Source organism: Halichoerus grypus, chromosome 8 (genome assembly GCF_964656455.1).
Source record: "Halichoerus grypus chromosome 8, mHalGry1.hap1.1, whole genome shotgun sequence".
Classification (NCBI taxonomy): Eukaryota; Metazoa; Chordata; class Mammalia; order Carnivora; family Phocidae; genus Halichoerus; species Halichoerus grypus.
Genome location: NC_135719.1, coordinates 125,690,058 through 125,707,814, shown reverse-complemented (window position 1 = coordinate 125,707,814; position 17,757 = coordinate 125,690,058). Strand labels below are relative to the sequence as shown.

The 17,757-nt window shown below is 45.9% G+C and overlaps 1 pseudogene across 1 annotated transcript in view; it reads left to right on the top strand.

Annotated features, from left to right (window-relative positions):
* Positions 1-12,235, top strand: part of LOC118523294 (large ribosomal subunit protein eL31 pseudogene) — a 30,347-nt pseudogene extending 18,112 nt beyond the window's left edge. Inside the window, exon 2 of the transcript XR_004911043.2 lies at positions 11,545-12,235. The product of XR_004911043.2 is annotated as a large ribosomal subunit protein eL31 pseudogene, transcript variant X2 (transcript). The remainder of the gene's footprint in view (positions 1-11,544) is intronic.
* Positions 12,236-17,757: the final 5,522 nt, after the last annotated feature.

The following is a 17,757-nucleotide window of genomic DNA, read 5'->3' as shown; positions in this document are numbered from 1 at the left end:
TGCAGCAAACTGTCAGACTCTTCAGACGCTGACCCCTCTATGTGTGACCACTTCAAAAAGGCAGCTGCCACCAAAGGCCCTGCCCAACTGATCTCCAAACAGACCTAAGATCCTTCACCGCTTGAGCATAATAAGCAGTAAGTGCCGAGAATTGACCCAGACGGGACTGAGGCCTCATCTCAACTGTGTGCCCACAGACTGACTTCGAGTCTGGTTCATTAACTTCCTACCCCCTGTTCTATCTTGTTTGTTGTGTGACTTGTCTTGGGTCCTGCTTTGTGCACCCTGTGAGAAGCCAAGTTAATCACATGGCAAAATGTCACTGAATTTGGAATCCTGAGACTGCTTTATAATTATGTTAATAATATAAATATAAATAATATAAATAATTATGTTAATAATTATGTTGCTTTGCAACTGAATAAAGCCGACATTGTGGAAAGACACAACTCATGTGTGCACCTTCATGGCGTGCTCATGACACTATGGTTGAGGTTGCGTCAATGAAGATTTAAATTAACTGTGCAGAAGTTCTGCCAGACCTTCACTTTGCTTCTCCCTACAAACTCTGGGTACTTCCTTGGATATCATGAGCCTCTGATAGGATGCTATTACATGTCCTCCTTCTTAGACTCCTTCCCCAAGATCTGATTTGATTCACCAAGCATTTACTGAGCCCTTCCAAAGTACCCAGCAGTTTGGTAGCAGCTGTGGACACATAACAGCTGTGTTATGGTACTAGGTTATAGTACCCGGGTGCTAATTTGGGACTAGCATCTCTAGGATTTTGAGACTGAAGGCTTGGAAATATGGTGTTGCCTCTAATGGAAGAGGATACTTGGTGAGTGAGTGGGAGGTGGATCAGAATGAAAGATAATGCCTCAGGGCATGAGATGATCAAGGACATCCCAGTGGAAAATGTTGGTGAAGTTGTTGGAGCTGGAGGGTTGGATCTCAGGTGAGAATATGAGCTCAAGATCTAAATGTGGAAATCTTCCACGTTAAGATGAGTCCACTGAGATGGCAGAAAATAGAACAGAAGCCCAAGGGCTGGACCTTGGGGTGCAATTCATAGTTGAGAGGTAGGAGGAAGAAGAGAATGCAGCCAAAGGAGATGAGTAAGAACAATTAGAGAAATAGGAAGAAAACCAGGAGAGTACAGCATTATTGCAGTTGAGGAGGGAGAGGTTTTTGGTTTTGGTTTTGGTTTTTAAGGGACAACCAGAAAGTGTCCAAATTTTTTTTTCCGATCGTAGTATAATTGACATACAATATTATATTAGTTTCAGGTGTAAGAAACTGTCAAAGCTTTATAGCATGAACCCTGAGGAAAAGAAAGGATCCTATGGATGGAGAGTGTCCAGGTTTTCCCAAGACTGTCCCAGTTTTAGTCCTGAAAGTCCCACATCTCAGGAAACATGTCAGTCCCGGTCAAACAGGACAGTTGGGGTATGCAAAGCCCTGAGTTAGTCTAAGTTGGGGCACCAATGAAGAGTTCAGCACCAGTCATGTTAATACATACCCTCTAAGAGACCACATTTAAAAAATAATCAGATTATTCATCTGCCACATCCTCTGAGCATGACCCTGGCTCAGACACAGGCCAAGGTTAATAAACTGAACTAGTTGGATCCAGTCTTTGAAAACCTTTGAACACTTTTTGAGGTTTTTTGGCCTGGAAGCATTTCCTATCATAAAATTTAGTTATCCAAACTCTTACTTGGCTCCGGTTCTCTTTCTCTAAATTGCCTTCACTCAAGTGATTGCTTTTACTGGAAACTCAGCTGTCAAAATAAAGTTGATGGCCTTTCAGAAAAGAAAGTTACCTTAAAAACTGACATACCCGAGAGAGAGATTAAAGAAAATGAGCTCACTCCATCAGGGCTATGGATTCAATTTTGAGGAAACTGCAACAGACTTGGGGAACTACAAGGTATATCTCTGGCAACTTCCAGAAGCTCATAGCTTTTCTGAAGACCAGATGTACTGTGTTTTGTGGGTGATTGTCTCAAAGCTCTTCTATTAGTTTCCTGTGGTGCTTGGAAATCCGGGGAAACTCTGAATGATATTCATGTTTTTTGTTTTTGTTTTTCTACTTGCTTCTGGTTCTGCCCATTTCCCTTAAGCCAGAGGCCAAAAGCTGGCAGCCTGTGGGCCAATTCAGCCTGTGAATGTGTTTTGTTTGGCCCGCAGGGTGTTTTTTTAAATTTTCGATTAGTTGCCAGCACTTAAAAATATCAAGAGATTTCACCGAAAAAAAAAAATCAGGATTTCCTGCTTTTCTTGAAAAAATTAGAAGACCTAAAGACATTGGGGCTGTGTGTCCACATGGCAATAGTCCACAGGAGCTGAGGGGCAGCTGCCCCCTTGGGCAGGGCATGAGCCCTTGCCTTGGCCCCATCCCCACCTGGCCTGCTACCTTCTTTTACCTACCAGGCTCATCCTGAGACTCCACAGAGAATGAGGCTTCCAAAATACCTCGGTCATTAGTTCTAAACCACTTGCCTTGACCTGTTTCCCGTCCTACATCCCGTTCTATATCCCAACATATTCCCAAGCCTTGGATGTTCTACTGTCATCCACTGATTTCCTGTTTGTGGATTTGACTCATCTCCCCTGGCCCAATACCGGGCACCATTCCCCCATGTTACCTGTGCTTCCTGCCCATCCTGCCCCTGCTCCTCTCAACTGGGAAGACCCACCCATGTTCCATGCTGCTGGCAGCCATACAACCAAGCCATGGGCACCCCCCACTTGGTTTGCTCTCACTCTGGATCTGTTTCTGCTCTTATTCCTCACTTACTACCTCTCTCAAGGCCTCCCTGTTTGCTTCAACTTTGTCTCCTATTTCCATCCTTGAAATCATCCCTTGGGCTTGACTACAGAGTCCAGCTCTTCTTATTTCATCTCTGGGTCCCCCTCTCTTAAGCGTTGCTTGTGATTCTTCCTACTTACAAAATCTTCGACTTAATCTGGCTCCAGCTCTTGAAAGTGTAGTAGTCAGTGTAACACTAGCTGCTGTAACAAGCAAATCCCAACATTTTAGGGGTGGAAGATAATAAAAGTTTATTTCTCACTCCTATAACTGTCAAACAGGAGTTTTTCTGGCCCAAAGGCAGGACCCGGCTCCTTCCAACTGTGGCTCTGCCATCCTTGAGGCCCTCGCAATCCTCCTTATCCAGCCAGTGGGTAGCAAAAAAAAGAGAGTTGATGAGGAGCCACTGCTTCTTAACTGTCTTCCCTCCTGGAAGCAACACTGGCCATGTCCACTCACATGCCATTGCTGAGAGCTAATCACTTGTCACCAGCTAAATGTCAGAAAGGATAGGATATGTAGTGTGGGTGAGGTGCCACCCCCCAGGGCCAGAGTCATGCTATGAAAGGGAGAGCCTGAGCTGTGGGAGGGCAGTGGGCGATCTCTGGCCAGCACACAGTCCAAGCAGGGGCCTAGGTGGGTAACTCTCTGGCTGAGCTGGTACTGGTCCCATTAGGTGTAGGAAGGGAGGTGCGCACTTCTCTCCAGGATTATGGAACTCTCCACACCAACTGACAGAAACCCAAATCAGCTAAGAAAAAAGAGCATTTGGAGCTCTTGTAACTGGCAAGTTCAGGGGGTTGAAGTAGCCTAAAGGACAATTGGATCCAGACACAAATATGGATGTTAGGCCCCTCTTTCTCCATTTCCATATCCTGACTAAGGCTCCTTCTCCTGCAGATTTTTTCCACATGGGAGAGAAGGCGGCCGGCAGCTACCCTTGCATCAGGTCCTCCCAGTTCCATGTTCTCAAAGGCAAACCTCCTCCAGCTCCAAGCTTTAAAAGCCACAGAGAAGGCTGATTGGCCTGGCAGGCGTCACAGGATTACCAGGGAGGTGATGAACTATGAGCTCCTTTCCCAGCCCACCAGAGTGAAAGAGAAGCAGCTTCTTTAGGGAAGCAGGTACCGCAGGACAGAGAAAGCAATAAATACACAAACCTTTGACCGTATAGCCTCTGCTTATACGTCCGTGGTCAGCCCAGAGTCTGGGCCTCAGTGTACGTCCCAGGAAGCAGCCTCCTGAGACCAGAGCACTCACTATGCACAATTTTAGTCAAAGCCACGGTTTCCATAAGACATGATAGGATCTTCATGACTTCCCATGAATTCACCTGACTTGGAAAAGACCCATTGTTAAGTTTTTTTACAAGACCTGAAGACCTAGTAAGTTCTATCAAGTTCCACCAAAAGAATATATATATACAAAATGAAATATCATTGGAAAACGCATGTTTTTCAGGCAGAAATTTACTTCAAATGCTGAAGGACCTCCTTTATTCATCCATCCAACAAATAATTACTAAGAAACTGCAATGTGCCCAGCTTGGAGTCAGGTGCTACTTCTGCAATGATGGCTAATTTCAAGGTCCATGGCCTCAGCAGGCATAGAGTCTCTATCTAGTACATAAGGAAATACAGTTGAGGCAAAATGTGATACCATGACCAAGTCTGCAAGATAACATTGTTACACAAACAAGTAAAGAAAAGACACCCTGAGTCCCTAGTGTGGAATAAAGGGCTTCTCAAGAATGGAAGAAATTCCTGAGATGCTAAAGAAGGGAAGGTAGGAATCAGGAGGAAATTCATGATGGATGGCAAAACACTTCTGGAATGTAGGTATCACTGGTATGCTACCTGGCCAGGTTTGCTATCTGGACAAGCCACCCTCTGGCTCCGAGTGCTACTTAGTTTTGGTTGGAGATTTTTTTCCCCCAAGAACACACATTTCCAATTTTTTATTGTTAAATCAGTGGCAATTGTCCTACATTTTCAGAAACTTATAATACTATTATTACACAAAGTAAAGAAAACCTATACAGTCTAGCTCTTGATTCTTTTAATAAACTTTTTATTTTGGAATTATTTTAGATTTACAGAAAAGTTGCAAAAATAATACAGAGAGTTCCCATATACCCTTTCCCCAGTTTCTCCTAATAGCACATTTGTCAAAACTAAGAAACCAACATTGGTACATTACTAATTAAACTCTCTACTTTACTGCGATTTTGCCAGTTTTTCTACTAATACCCTTTTTCTGCTCCAGGATCCAGTCCAGGTACCACATTGCATTTTGTAGCTCTTTTTTTGAAGTTTATAATCATTTAATGAATGTTACCAACACACTTTCACTGAGCTACAGGTGAGTTTCACGATGATGGAAGCTGATGAACTACCCACCCAAGTGAGCACATGATTTACTAACGGTTTCCAAATACCTGGATATCAACCAGATTCAGTAGAGAACAGCATGATCACTCAGCCAGAGGCTACTTAGGATTCTTACTGTCCTTCTTTCTTCTCCTCTTCCTCCTTCCCTTAAGGACCTTCTGCAGGGTATGGATGCTCAGGATGGGAGAAGGGGGTTGGAAGGGTCCCATCATACCAGTGCAAATGCATTTTGTAGCTCTTGATTTTTAAGGACTATTATTCTTCAGGCATGGGTCAAGGCTGCCTCTTTTCCTGCTTGCTGCCAATGCTTTAGCCATTTCATGGTTCATTAGCACCTGCTCTAGAGTGTGAGCAGGGGAAGGAAACAATTTTGAAATGCAAATCAGCCAAATGTTGTTATTTATTGGTTGGTGGCCATTAGCTCAGTTGCTAATAAGGCCAAGGTTATTGTCAATGAGTCAGCTGGCTCTGCAATGACAGGGGAAATTTTGACCTGTGGCCATTATTTGCTCCCTCCACCCTGTCCAGCTTCTCTTAAATGCGAACTTTTTGCCAGAATGGGGTAATGATGGGTGCCTATACTATTACCTTGCTACTTAAAGTGTGGTTCATGGACCAGCAGCAGAAGCATCACCTGAAGCTTGTTAGAAATGCGGATTCTCAGGCCCCACCTGGGTCTAAGACTCAAAATCTGCACTTTAACAGGATCCCCAGGTGATGAAGAAGCATGGTCATTCAATAAATGTTGATTGAGAACCTACCCCATGTAAGTACTTGAGTCTCAGAAGACAAAAGAAGCGTATCTCGCTATCACAGAGCATACAGCCTAGTAGGGATTCTAGACAAGCAAAATGGTCATTATAATTACAAAAGCATTTGCAGGGCACCTGGTTGGCTCAGTCCGTTGGGAGTTCGACTCTTGATCTGAGCTCAGGTCTTGATCTCAGGGTTGTGAGTTTGAGCCCCACATTGTACTCCTTGCTCCTTATGCTCCATGCTGGTTGTGCTCCACACTGGGTGTGGAGCCTACTTAAAAAAAAACGAAAGAAAACACACACAACAAAGGCATCTGTGATGATAGGGTACTGCGGAGAACAAGAGAGGGCCTAATCTTGAACTGGGGAACCAGAGGATTTTCAGAGAATATCATATGAGACCTGAAGAATAAAAGATTTAGCCACTTGAAAGAGGGAGGAAGTACAGGGGGTGAGGGTGGAGGAAAAGCAGGGTGGAGCAGAGGACTCCGAGGAGAAGGAGACCATGGTGTCTCCTGAGAATTACGCATAATGTAACGTGCTACAACATCGAATGCCAACACTGGGAATGTTTGATGAGGATGATCCAGAGATTTCCTTCTCTCTATATTCAACAGCATCATCAACACATATTATTGAGCACAAACTATATGCTAGACACCGTGCTAAGTGTTGAGGATATGGATAATAAATGTCGCAATCCCATTAGATATGAGACTCTGGTCCAGGTCAGTTAGAGATTGTAATTACCCAAACAAATGGAGAAAAGAGGTGCACAATACGTCAGAGGCCTCCTACCCACTACTCAAGGATCCCTCCAGATGGAACAGTCCAAGGGAGGCCCGGCCTGTGTTCAAATAGGGTCAGGAGAGTATGACAAATATTGAGGGGCTAAAGGGAGAGGTCCCAGCTAAAGCATCCTATAATAAAAGGGTATGTAAGGGGCGCCTGGGTGGCTCAGTCGATTAAGCATCTGCCTTCAGCTCAGGCTGTGATCCCAGGGTCCTGGAATTGAGTCCCCACATTGGGTTCCCTGCTCAGCAGGGGGGGGGGGGAGTCTGCTTTTCCCTTTCACTCTTCCCCTGTGCGCTCTCTCTCTGTGTCAAATAAATAAATAAAATCTTTAAAAAAGAAAAAAGGTATGTGAGTCCCATAGAGCCAGGAGGTGATGCCAAGGTCAACACCAGGCAGGAGATGGGAGGTACATATATTAGTTTTCTATTGCTGCATAACAAATCACCACAAACTTAGTGGCTTAAAATGACACCCGTGTAGTAGCTGGCAGTTCTGCAGGTGACAAGTCCCGCAGGCGTGGTTGGGCTCTCTGGTTCCCACAAGTCAAGGTATCAAGCAGCTGAGCTTTTATTTGGAGGCCCCAGGGAAGAACCCACCTCTAAACTCCTCCAGGTGTTGGCAAAACCCAGTTCCCTGTGGCTGTAGAAGTGAGGTCCCTGTTTCCTCGCTGGCTGCCAGCCAGGGTCTGCCCTCTGCTCCTAGACAGGGCCCACATTCTTTCTCAAGCGGCCCCTTACATCTTCAAAGCCAGCAACACTGCGTCACATCTCCCTTGTGCTCTGAGTCTCCCACCTCCTCTGCTGCTGCTAGCCACAGAGAGCTCTCCTCTCCCAAGGCGCCATGAGATTAGATCAAGCCCACCTGGCTCATCTCCCTGTCTTCAGGTCCACTGTGCCATAGAATATAGACAACCACAGGCGATCTTTCATCCTGTCCAGGGGTCCGGGGGATTAGGACATCCCTGGGGGTGGGGTGGGGGGCCATTTCAGAAATGTTTTCTGCCACAGGAGCTAGGAAGGTAAATGGAGGTTTGGAATCCTAACTGGCACGCCTTGGTCAGCAGCCAAAGTTTCAAAAGAGACTTGTGGCAAGGGCAGAAATGGAGTCTGCATTCCGATGAGGCCCTGGGCGGCATGCCTGTGCACTGCTGTGATTGCACACGGTCGGCGGAGGTCTCGTACCCACCCGTGTTTTAGCCGATCTCCTGTGGGATTCTGGTGATCATGGCTACCTCCGGGGCCAAACTCTTGTTTCCCCTGAATTGGATCAGTCTGTGAATCTTCTCACCATCCTGATAAAGGGGCCCCGTTTTGTCCCACAACAGTCCAGATCTGGAGCTCAGTCCCATTCCGGCCCTGGCACAAAAAGCCACTCACTGGGCCGTGGTGGGAACAGCAGACCTTACTGAGGTTTGAGACACAGACCCTAGAGTCCTCCTGATAGCACTTAAACATCTCTCTCCTTTGAGGTCCTTCATGATGCTTGGCTGTCTCCCCCTCTCCTTTCCAACTTCTCTTCTCGCACCACTTGACTTCTTCCTTGCTCTCAGGAGCCAACCAGTCTCTCCCTTTATCATACACATAGCAGCTCCATTTCTCCCAGCTCCAGACCTTCTTTGCCCAGCTGATGGTTTGGCTAAAGCTTTGGTGTCACTGCATGGAAGTATCTACCAGATTCAGTCCTCAAGTCAAGACCACCCTCCTCCCAAGTCTTTGTCTTCCCGTGGGAGCGAGGGTGAAGGTGGTTCCCTTCTTCTAGTTTCACATGCTGTGGATGGAAGTGCCGAGTGTAACAGGGGCACAGGGCTGGAGCACCTCCCAAGCAGGTCCGAGAGGTCTAGATAGGAACAAGAGGCTGTCCTCCTTTCTGCCGTTCTGTTGACAGGACCCTGCCTGGAAAGCTGTTTCCTCTTCTTCTCCACTTACTCGACTCTTAATCTTCTTTCAAGGTCCAATTCTGTGCTCCTTCTTCACTTTCTTTCTTTTTTCTTTTTTTTTAAAGAGTTTATTTATTTATTTGAGGGGGGAGGGGCAGAGAGAGAGGGAGAAAATCTCAAGCAGACTCCACACTGAGCAATGGAGTCTAACGCTTAACTTCTGCAGCAAGAGGATGTAAAAGCATAATTTTTCACTAAATAGACTCTCAAAAAATATTCTTTTTTTTTTTTTAAAGATTTTGTTTATTTATTTGACAGAGAGAGATACACAGCGAGAGAGAGAACACAAGCAGGGGGAGTGGGAGAGGGAGAAGCAGGCTTCCCGCAGACCAGGGAGCCCGATGCAGGGCTCAATCCCAGGACTCTGGGATCATGACCTGAGCTGAAGGCAGACGCTTAACGACTGAGCCACCCAGGCGCCACCTCTCAAAAAATATTCTTATGGTTGGCATCCAAACTGCGATGTATTGAGGGGTCTGGAGCCATGTGCCTCTTAGCACATGGGCTTTTCTAGGATAATGTTCCCAAAGTATGATACATATATCCCTGATGATACATATACCTCCCTCTATGGGAGGATTTTGGATCATACACAGGTGAACATTTACAGAATTTTAATAGCTGTGTATTCATTTTAATGCATACTAGAAGAAAATTTACAGGTAGCATATCAGACCTGATATCATGAATCAGTGACTTGATGAATTACATAACATTAATTGTTCATAAACAATTATTCACAAACATTACTGTTTATGGCAAGGCTAGAGTTAGAGTGGATAGCAAGTACTCCAGCAGGACATATTAATTGATTTTATGAAAAATACTTAGTAAGTAACAGATAGATGGCACACAGCTTTGGCAAAAACCATGAGGATGGTGTTCAAATGACTGAGGTTTGGGAAACTCTTTCCCAGTGACTCATTCTTATGAGTCCCGTCACTGTAAAAAAGAGGGGAAGAGAGCAACTTGAGATAAAAAATCCTGTTCTCAGGGCAGTTGGGTGGCTCAGTCGATTAAGCTTTTGCCTTACGTTCCAGGTCATGATCCTGGAGTCCTGGGATCTAGCCCCGCATCGGGCTCCCTGCTCAGCGGGGAGTCTGCTTCTCCCTCTGCCCCTCACCCCTCTCGTGCTCTCTCTCTCTTAAATAAATAAAATCTTAAAAAAAAAAAATCCTGCTCTCCAATCTATACCAGAGCCCACTCCCAAAGACCACCATTCCTTTTAACTCCAGATATTACTGAAAGGCCTAAACTGCTCTGCAGTGTTGTAGAGAGCACACCCAGAGCCTATTAAGTAGGTTATCACACGTCAAGGTTGGATCAGCCCATTAGCGGCACCAAAGGGTGGGGTGGGGAGGAGAAACTGCAAAAGAAGTCTGGCTCCAGGAACAGCATGTATTCAGCACAAAGCCATAAGTTCAGAAATACCAGACTTGGGTGTGTTTGTTATGGAGATTTACTACCGAAAAGGCGAAAGGGAGGGTGAGAACCCAGGATTACTCTCCCCAAAGGGAAAACTGGCAAACTCATCTCCCAAGGGTCCCCATCAATAGCCACCAGCCCCAGACACACTGACAAAATAAGGGAACAGCTAGGAGCCACCCTACCTCTTTGTCCTTATTTTCATCCCTTAGACCTCAGAAGAGATACTGCTCCAAATGTAATGAGTACAAATTGTAACTACTCCAAAGCTATACCTTGATAATGCTTAACTGCAACAGCAGGGAGATAAGACAAGAAACTGGACTAGAGGACATTTAGAAAAAAGGGTCTAATAGGTCAGCAATTTCCAAACACCCATCCACAGACCAGTGTCCGGCTGGCTACAGAATAATCACCTATGTCGGGGATGGGCGTGTGTTTTTTTAAATTTTTTCCAGCTTTATGAGATGTAATTGACATATAACATTGTGTAAGTTTAAGGTGTACAGTGTGTTGATTTGATATACTTATATATTGCAAAATGATTACCGCCATAGGAAGGGTGTGTGTTTTACTCCCCGGCACCACCCAGGGCACGTTCTGGTTCAGGTTAGAAATGGACTTATGGAATCAGAGTTTTTAACAAGGTGCCCGATGGTTCTACTGCTCAGGCTTGTTTGCAAACTACTTTTTGAGCCTTTGTGCCTCACGTCTACTTGCTTCCTTCCTTTTCCCACTGGCCCAGCCTGGCTCATTCCTTCCATGTTGGGTGACTGACAGCTTACTCACCCATCTCCTACCTCTCTCGTTCTTTAAACACTTTAAAGCCAAACCAATGACTGTAAAGGATAGAAAAATCATACACGAAAGAGAAACAGGATTTAGTGTTCAAAAAGAGCTTTACCTCTTGGGAAAAGCCATGGAACCTCTCTAATCTGCAGTTTTCCTCATTTTAAAGATAGGAGTTAATAAATGTGCCCACATTACTGGGGGCCACACAACAACCGGGTTGCCCACAACAACTGGGTTGTTGTAAGGATGAAACAAACCTATTGGTTCAAGCACCTAGTGACATGTGATCTATGTTAATCACCTCATTTCTATGCTTAGAAGCACCCAGTGCCTACTAGAGCATCCAGGGGTTGTCTGGCTGGTTGCTCTTCCTTCAGGAACTCTCTTCCTTTCCCTGTTCTGCAAAATTCTGGAGGACAATCCATCCCAGATCCTCTGAGGTGGGCACATGACCCAAGCTAAGGCAATCAGACTCTTCTGGAAATTTGAATTTTGAGTGGGGATTCAGGGATGGGAGGTTTGAAGTTGAGTCACGAGGTCATCCTCTGGAGATCCCCTCTTGCCTGGTCAGTCCTTCCTTCAATTCTGTAAACTCCCCAATGTCCTTCTAACAGGTTGCCCATTTTTTCTTTTCAGTTAACCCAGAAGTGGTTCCTGCCTTCTGAAACCGGAGAGCCCTAATTAATACAGCTCATCGTCTACGGAATGAAGCATGCAAACTTCTCATCCTATGTTACAGATTCTCCACATTGTGTTTATATCTCACTTCAGGGTCTTTCCCTAACTAAGCTTAAGCCTCTATATAACAATCCCTGCAGGCTAGTTCTTATACTACTTGCATTTTTATGGGCAAGGAGAGTGTCTAACTCATCTCTGTCCCATGCTAGATGGCTTGATATATTTTGATCAGATTTAATTGAGAACCAGCTCTGACATTTAAAAATAACAAAAGGCATTCTGTGCCTCAGAGCAGAAATGGTTGCCAGAGATTAAGATTATAGAGAATCTGTATATAAACCAAGTTCTGGGGATTTTTAAAAGATTTTGTTTATTTATGTGAGAGAGAAAGAGTGCACGCACATGTACAGGGGGAGGGGCAGAGGGAGAGGAAGAAGCAGACTCCCTGCTGAGCAGGGAGCCTGATGCAGGGCTGATCCCAGGGCTGAGAACGAGACCTGAACCGAAATCAAGAGTCAGAAAGTCCAACCGACTGAGCCACCCAGGTGCCCCTCTGGGGATATTTTTAAAGCATATTCTAAAGGTATGTTCTAGTCCTTTGGCCAGAAATTAGATTTGGAAGTTTAAGATAGAGGACTCAAACGACCTAGCCCACTGAGTTGGTCAATGAGGCCAAATGCCTTTGGGTTTACATAATATAACCCTCAGGGTTATGCATTTTAATGTTCAGAAAGGTTATTTGTACTCTCAGGACATTCTGATGACCCAGGAAATCCTACTCATAAGTAGTAAGTTTTGAGAACTTAAATCAAACAAACTATAATTTTTTTCTCAAATAAAGAAAAGGAGTGCAAATTCTTAACTGATCACCAATAAAATTAAAAAACAAGATTTAAGTTGATTTTAAATTGATCTAGTGGCAAAACCATCAACAAATTCTCTTTCCTTCCCTTATCTGTTCTACTCCCTCTGCTAAATTAGCTCCAGTCACCAATTAGCCATTGTTATCTGGGTCCATATTCACCAGAGGTTTTTTTATTCCCTGAGAGTAGAGAGAGAAAATGATTAAGGTAATTTCTCTTTCCAGAATGATGCAATGAACAAGACAGCCTTGGAGTCCAATAAACTTGGGCTTATAACCTGCTCTGGCACTTGTTAGTAGTTTAACTTGGAGTAAGTAATTTTCTTTCTCTAGGTCTCGGTTTCTTTATCTGTACAATGGGGACAATAACACTGGTCCCCATCTCCAAGATTCTGATTCTGTTGGTGGCTGTGGATCCTTGGAACTTTGTTAACAGTGAGTTGTTATGAGGATCAGATGTATGAAAAGCCCTAGAACAGTGCCTGGCACCAAGTCAGTGCTCAATAAATGTTCCTTTCCCTTCTCCTTCGATGCTCTCTTCCCTAATACCTTCCATTCATTTCCATTCCAGACCTCTGATCACATTATATACAGGAAATAGATACATAAAAACACATGATTTTAACTTGTAAACATATTCTTTGTACATATTCACTCATTTGTTCAACAAATAGTTATTGGGAATCCATTTGTGCTGGGCACTGTGATAAACCAGCTGGACAAGTGCCCTGTTCTCATAGATCTTATTCTCTAGTAGGGGAGTATTCCCTCTGATGAGGAGCCACAGGTGTGGGGAAGGAGGGCCACATGGACTGATCAGGGAAGGCTTCTCTGGGAAGGAGGGCTTTGAGGCCAGAGGATGGGAGGAGCCAGCCACAAACCAGCCTGGGGTAGAGTGCCCTAGACAGAGGGCACAGCAAGTGCAAAGCCCCTGGGGGGAGGCAGCTTGGTGCTTTTGAGAAACAGAAAAGGTCCAGTGCCAGGAGGTATGAGAGTAAGAAGGGGGGAATGGCAGGGCCCTGTTGGTCATGGTGAGGTGTTGGGATTGAAATGGGACACACTGGAAGATGCTGAAGCAGGGAAGGAATGGGATCAGATTTAGGTTTAAAAAGCACCACTCTGGCTGCTATGTCTCAGAGTGGATTGCAAAGGGCCAGGATGTAAGCAAGTGCACATGACTACGCACACATGATACCAGGCATGTGGACTCCCAGAGTTAGAAAGGACTGCAGAGCGGCTCTGGCTCAGAGGCATGGGAATTCCTGGGGGTGGGGGTGGGGGCAGAGACCAGCCTGGGAAACACTGGTCCTGACCCGCACCCACCCACTGCAATCACCTGGAGGCACAGTTAAAATTCCAAGGATCTACAGCCACTACCATGGGCCAAGAGAATCAAAATCTCATAGATGGGGCCAGACTTATGGGATTTTCTTTACAAAACTCCCCAGGATATTTTATATGCATCCAAAGTTGAGAATCACAGTGTCTGGGTGAACTCTCCAGGGCCTGAGATCACTTTCTAGTGTCAGATATCCCATTACTACAATGTTCTTTTTCAGTGGAGCTTCCCTGCACACCCACTCATGGGACCAGCCAGCAACTCTCCTTCTCCTACTAAAGTTACCCCTCCCTCCACCCCCGTGGCCACACTCACCATCACCCAAGGCAAATCTCGGCAACGGGAGGGAAAGAACCTGGATGTAGATGCAGGAACCCTGGATAGGAAAGGGGTGGTCAGGGGGCTCCTGGGTGGTTCAGTTGGTTAAGCATCCAACTCTTGATTTTGACTCAGCTCATGATCTCAGGGTCCTGAGATCAAGCCCCCGTGTGGGGCTCTCTGCTCAGCAGGGAATCTGCCTGGGATTCTCTCTCCCTCTGCCCCTCTCCCTGCTCTCATGCGTACTTTCTCTCTCTCTCTCAAATAAATTACCTAATTTAAAAAAAAGAAAAGGAAAGAGGTTGTCAGGCTTCTGGGTATGCCCTCCAACCCCCTGCAGGTTTCCATTCTAACAGATACTTATACCCAGGGTCACTGCGTGTGCTACTCAGAGCCCAGTCTCTGACCAAGTCCCCCGGAAGGAAGGTGACCGGATGAGTATCCTCCCTGACCCAGTCCGCATGTATTACCAGAGAATTTGAGCGCTGGAAGGGGCTTTCACATAAGTAGTTAAATTCTAACTTAACCCCAGGTTGGTAGGGGGGTGGGGGAGGGGACCAGACACTAAATATGGTCAGTCTTGTATTTCTGGAGCATTCTTAGAAGCTTGAGAGGGGGAGGGAACTTAATCACCTGCATTCTGGCAGGCTCTGTGCTCTATAATTTATGGTCCTCACAAAAGCTCCATGAAACAGATGTTGTTATTCTTTTAGAGATTAGGTAACTGAGATTCAAAGAGGGAAAGTAACTTGGCCAAGGTCACACAGCTGGTCAGTGCTGAGGGCCTGAGGAAAACTCAGTCAGCCTTGCACCAATGCTGAGGCTCTGTCCACCACTGCACTATGCTCCCTCTTGGTATCCTTCTCTAGAATCTTCCTTCAGTGGAGGGATAATCAGCATCACCCCTTTCCCCATGTTACCCCATTTGAGTCTAGGAGCCAGCTTTCCAATTCCTGCTACTCCTCACCTGGCACTGTGTACCCCCTACTAGTACCCCACCCCTCTGTCCCCTCTGTCCTCTTCCTCCCCCCATGTTTCCTACAAACTTGGACCAGAGCACAAAACAACCCTACAGTATTAAGAACGAACAGAGTATGGAGGTTAAAAGGTGGTCCATTTTGCTGACATGTTTTGATGGAGAAGCAGAGACAGGAAACTGTTTTTACTCTTGTGTTTTGACATATCGCTGATTGCTTTGCCTGGGTTGCTGTGATTTTGCATGCATACTCAACAGTGAGAAATTTCCCAACTACTTAAGGCCTACAGTGACCTCTCATTTTAGGCTGTGCCCCCAGAGTTAGTACTTACATAGGAAATCAACTTACCCTGTAAGGTTCTCTTGTTGTTGCATAGGGACATGTTATAACTACCACCACCCCCAGCCCTTGTTAAACCAAGGGGTTTAGTTTTGTTTTTTTTTTTTTAAGATTTTATTTATTTATTTGACAGAGAGAGACACAGCGAGAGAGGGAACACAAGCAGGGGGAGTGGGAGAGGGAGAAGCAGGCCTGATGTAGGGCTCAATCCCAGGACCCTAGGATCATGACCTGAGCCAAAGGCAGACGCCCCAAGGGATTAGTTTTTTGTTTTGTTTTTTAAGATTTTATTTACTTATTTGAGAGAGAGTGAGCGAGCATGAGCGGAGTTGGTGGTGGAGGCAGAGGGAGAAGCAGACTCCCTGCTGAGCAGAGAGCCAGATTCTGGGCTCCATCCGAGGACCCTGAGATCATGACCTGAGCCCAAGACAGATGCCTAACCTAACAGACTGAGCCACCCAAGCGCCCCTCAAGGTGTTAGTTTTATACATCATTTGTGTTCCTCAGCACCCTGAGTTGCTAATGGTTCTTGTTGACTAAGCGATTGGCCGATCCTGTCATATGCAGGGACCACTCAATTTACACCTGAAAGGTGGCACCACATCTACTCCTAGACCTCACTAAAGTAGGGACTAGAGAAAGAAGCCATTCTTCACGTGTTTGCTTTCAAGGCAGAATTCAGTCCCTGGAGGAGGCCACTCCTATAACCACATTCCTCTATCACCTGAAGGAAGCCTGGGGCTCCTGGCAGACCCTTCGCCCTCCCCCAGGAGCTCTGGAGCTAATGTCTTTATCTCGGGCACTCTGCCAGGTCCCTTATGGATCTTATCTTAGTTCATTCTCGCAGCACACCTAGGCCGTGTTATTCCCATTTCAGAGCTAAGGGCACTCAAGATCGGAAAGGGTAAGTAACTTGTTCCAAAGTATAGACAGCTAATAGAATAAAGAGCAAAAATGGGATTAGAACCCAGGTGTGCTGGGCCACAAAGCATCAGAGCATCTGATACTCATTTTTGTGTTTCAGCTCCACCAGATTCAAGGTTCCTCAAGGTGGAGACCAGGTTTGGGTTCCCCACAGGACTTAGCATAGGGCAGAGGCATAGTGAGTGTTTGCTCAGTAAATTGTCAGAGGAAGTTTACCCTGATTACCTATTGTGTGAGAACCAGTACTGGGGAAAGAGGAAGTGTTTGTGTAGCGATAAGCCCTGTGTGCCTGATAGTGGCCCCATGCCCTGGGCCAGGGACAAGAAGTAGGAGGGTGGGCAGCAGAGTGGGGCAGGGTAAAAGGCCCCTCTATGACAGGGGCTGATGGAAGAGTTAGGGGTGGCAAAGAGACCTGGCATTTAGGGAAGGATGGGAGGGACATTTTGAGGGTTGACTGGTTGTTGGCTTCCCTGACATCCAGGCCTATAGGATTCCCCCACTTGAAGGAGCGACAGAAGCAAGGAAAGAAGAGAGGCACGCTCTCAGTGGATACAAGGGCCACCAGGAGGCTGTGGGAGAAACCAGTCAGAGTGGCTATGTGAGAGGCAGGGTTGGGATTTGGGTTTGGGAGACCTGAGGGCCGACTGGGATTTGAAGGGACTTCCAGGAAAATGGAGGAGAAATATGACTTGATTCAATAACTCTGAGAAGAGGACATTTTCTTGAAGGACCCCATACCAAGAAGGCAAAGCATGGAAGCATGGCTTGGAGGGAACAGAAAAGATGGGATTTGGTGTGGGCAAATTGTGAGGGAGGTTTAGGAAGCTGGTTCAGAGGGATTTGGTGTGGGGAAATTGTGAGGGAGCTTTAGAAAGCTGGGACTGAGGGCACAGGGAGTGCCTTGCTGGGGGGTGGGGTGGGGTAGGAGTGCAGGGAAGCAGTGGGAGAGGGGCCCAAAGCTGATACTTCACATCCACACCTCACCATTCATTGACTGTGGGACTTTGGGGAAATTTCTTAACCTGTCTGACCCTCAGTTTCCTTAGCCATAAAATGAGAGATAGTAGTAATACCAGCTGCCTATACCATCATTGTGCTCGTGAAATGAGATAAAGCACATACTTCGCTCAGCACGGTACCTGGAAGAGAGAAAGGCTCAGTAAATATTAGCAGTAACTGATGATGGTGGGACGATCAGGGTTTGTTCCTGGGAAGGAGGGATCTAGGAATATAGTGAAAAAAAGAAGCCCCTGGCAACCTGTTCTGTTTCATGACAACTTAGGTTCACTGAGTGCATCGTATGCGCCAGACACGGTTCTATGTTGCAGGTGTTTTATTTCACTTAATCCTCCCCACAACCTTATAAGTAGGCTTTATACTTAACCTCATTTACGTGAGGAAGCAGAAGCACA